This window comes from Elephantulus edwardii, unplaced genomic scaffold, assembly GCF_000299155.1.
Source record: "Elephantulus edwardii isolate Elephantulus edwardi_28Jun2011 unplaced genomic scaffold, EleEdw1.0 scaffold00021, whole genome shotgun sequence".
In the NCBI taxonomy this organism is placed as follows: domain Eukaryota; kingdom Metazoa; phylum Chordata; class Mammalia; order Macroscelidea; family Macroscelididae; genus Elephantulus; species Elephantulus edwardii.
Genome location: NW_006399771.1, coordinates 17,069,926 through 17,073,417, shown reverse-complemented (window position 1 = coordinate 17,073,417; position 3,492 = coordinate 17,069,926). Strand labels below are relative to the sequence as shown.

Below are 3,492 nucleotides of genomic sequence, written 5' to 3'. Positions count from 1 at the left end.
AACCTTGGTAAATAAATCAGTATAAAATAGGTTTAAAAAAATTACTCAGAATAATTTCCAACAACATAAGCCCAAGTGTAGCAAAGTAAAACCAGGGCTTAGATATTAAAGATTCTGGCAAAGTGTTGCAATCAAAAGAAGACCGTTTTAGACATGACTCTAGACTTACAAACTGCTTTCCAATACGTGTTGGAAACAATGTGAGTGATGTTGAGTAAAAAGAAATGAATAAATAAGCAAAGATACTTATTCCTTTGCCCTTCACCAAAGAATGAGATGTTCTCAGAGAAAACAGGAAATTAAACAAAGGAACTCAATATTTTTTTAAAAATCAGTTATCAAGTTGATTTTGACTCATGGTGACCCCATTTTTATCAGCATGTAACTGTGCTCGCAGGGTTTTCAGTGACTCATTTTTTGAAATACCTCTACTGTTTTAAGTAGCTAGATTCCCCTCAAATCAACAAACAATATTTTTCATTTGGAGTTTTAAAGTTATAATGTTTTAGGGGTAATAAAATATTATCAGTGTAGATTATGCATTCTAAGTGCTGGAGATAAAAAGATAGAGAATATTCCTCACCCTCAAATTACTATTAAATTGCCAGGGGGAAATAGAAACTTGAAAGCAACTTTTAAATGAAGTAGACCACTGTAATTAGCACAGTAACGGGAAAACTAGTCCTGCTATAATATAGGCAAGAGACAACAAATAGATTAATGCAAAAAGATTCCCATTCTTCTCAATATTAACTATTATTTTTATTCACACAGTATTCATAATCTATATTAAAATTTTATTTGTTCTGTTTCCTGTTTAAGGTTCAAATGTATTCAGTGTCATTGTTGATTTTTTAAAATAAAATATGGATCATAAATTCTTATAACCTTTATATGATACTGTATTTATTTACTTGACTTTCTAACAAATTATAAAATCTTAAAAGATGTAGTCACATAAATAAATAAAAAAATAAAATCTTGCTACAGACTTCATAACCAAAGCTCCTCTGGTTCTAACTATCACTATTACATTATTATTCTAACATTATCTTATGTATTCTGGGTACATCATCAGGAGAGGTCATCCCTTAAAAAACAATACTATCTATAGTTATTAAAGCAGAAAACCCAAAACAATCCCACTACTCTCAATTGGATTCCAACTAATAGTAATCCCATTGGATTTCTGAGGCCGTAAATCTTAAGAGGAAAAGATTGCATTTTGTGCCATGAGGCTCCATGGTAAAGTAGTAGATCAGTGAAAGAAGACAATCCTCAGTGAGATGGATTGACACTGTAGCTGTAAACACAGGCTCAAGCATAACAGTACTAGTAACAATGAAATTAGGACTTCCAGCATTTCATTCTATTGTGCAATCTCTGTAAGTTGGAAGTGACTAGACAACACCTAACAAGTACAGCATTGACTCATATTAACATTGGATCCTGGACTGAGAAAGGAAGATGCACTTAGCTATAAGGTACAAAAGAGTGAAGACTTTTAAATCCAAGATCATGATGAAAGATCTGAAGTTCACTGCCAGGACAGTGGTGGTACAGAATAGCAACGTTGAAGATGCGTACAGGAGCCTAAAGAGAGTCCTTACCATGCATGGGCTCATTGAAGATATTGAGCGAAGGCAGTATTATGAGAAGCCATGATGCAAGGGGGAAAGTTATGAAATCTGCCAAAAGATCTTCAACATAGAAATGACCTGAAAAATCAACTTCATGATGTAAAAGAATCAGGAAGATCTACAGCAGGGATGCTAAGGTAATTTGTGTCACAACTTGTTTTCTTTCTTGAATCCATATACTCCTCTTTACCTTTCTCTACAATAAACTCAATCACATATGTAAAAGAAGATTTGCATATTCAGAGATAATTCTACTAGCAATTAATGGACTCTCTTTTATAAAAAGGAAAGAGAAACTAAGTAAAAAAATCGTTTAGGAGCAAAGAAGCAATCTTCTAACACATAGCAAAATATATATGCTGTTTCTTAGTCAATTTTGTGAAACTCAAAGCAAGATATTATTATTATTATTATTAATTATAAAAGCATTTGTTGTACTCATCCAAACTCCCCTTCCTCCAACCATTAGGTAACGAGAAGAGGAAGTATGTATGTGGAATAAATTCTACTTCTGTAAACCTAGGTTTTAGTGTTTGGTTTTTTTAAAAGAAGAAATAGTGATGGATTTCTGGTGAAAACAGACAAGAATTATGAGGGGGTCACAGTAAATTGCAAGTGAAACAGAGAAAGGAATAAAAAGAGAAATAGACTGAAAAGTTGAAATTGAGGTTCCCACAGTGAGGAAATACACATTTGTTGGTGAGAACACATCATCTCCCACTCTATTTGTTGTTATTCCTGGGTTTAGTCAACACAGTCCAGAGGGAGCTGCTGGGCAGACTCGGGCCGGAAGCTGAGTCATGGCCGACCAAAACTGATAGCATGAAAGCTGGCTTTGTTTTCTTTTGCGATCTATTTGAAACTGAGAATTACTCAAACTTGCAAACATATTCTAATAACTGAGACTAGAATGTTAGCCATTTTTTTTTAAATTCACATAAAATCCATGGTTATTTTTCTTAGTAAATTTCCAATTTGTCCTGTTTTTGCTGTACTGTTGTTGTTATGTGTTATCAAACTGACTTATAGTAACGCTATTCACGATAGTTACATACCTTACCCATGCTGTACCGTCCTCACAGCACCACCATGCTCAGACCCCTTGCTGTGCTCCACATGGTGGAGGAGCTTGATCTTATTGGCTGATCCTTCACTTTTCCAATCATGATGGCCTTCTCCAAGGACTGACCCCTCCTTACAACATATCCAAATTATGTGACATGAACTCTCACCATTTTTTCTTTTATGGATCACTCTGGCTGCGCTTCTTCCAAAATAGATTTGTTCTTTAGACAATCCGTGGCATAATCAACACTCTTCCAGAGTGAAAATTCAAAGGTAACTTTCTTTTTTTGGTTTCCCTTTTTCATTGCCCATGCATACAAAATAACCAAATATACCACAGCTTGCATCAGTTTCCCCTTAGTCTTTAAATTAGCCTCATTGCTCTTAAATACATAGGAGAGGTCCTTGACAATAGATTTGTTCAATGCAACAGGTCTTTTGTCTACTGCTTCAGTGCATGCTAATTGTAAGTCAAAGTAAAAGGAAATTGTTGACAACTTCAATCATTTCTCCAGCTTTCACGATGTTCCTTATTGATCTGGAGCTTGAGGATTTGTGTTTTCTTGATGCTGAAATGTGAGCTATTGATAATGATATTGAAAGCTTTAGTCTTTGATATTTTATAGCTAGCACTTTGAGTCCTCTTTCCTTTAGGCAAGCATGATTGTATCATCTGCATAACCTGGATTACTGCGTGTTCTGTCAGTTCTGACACAAAAATCTTTATATATAGTCCACCTTCTGTAATGAATTTCCCAGCATACAGATTAAATAAGTATGGAGAAAG

General features: G+C 34.5%; 1 pseudogene; it reads left to right on the top strand.

The window, feature by feature from the left end:
* The first annotated feature begins 1,518 nt into the window (after positions 1-1,518).
* Positions 1,519-1,776, top strand: LOC102843196 (annotated as a pseudogene).
* The last annotated feature ends 1,716 nt before the right edge of the window (positions 1,777-3,492 follow it).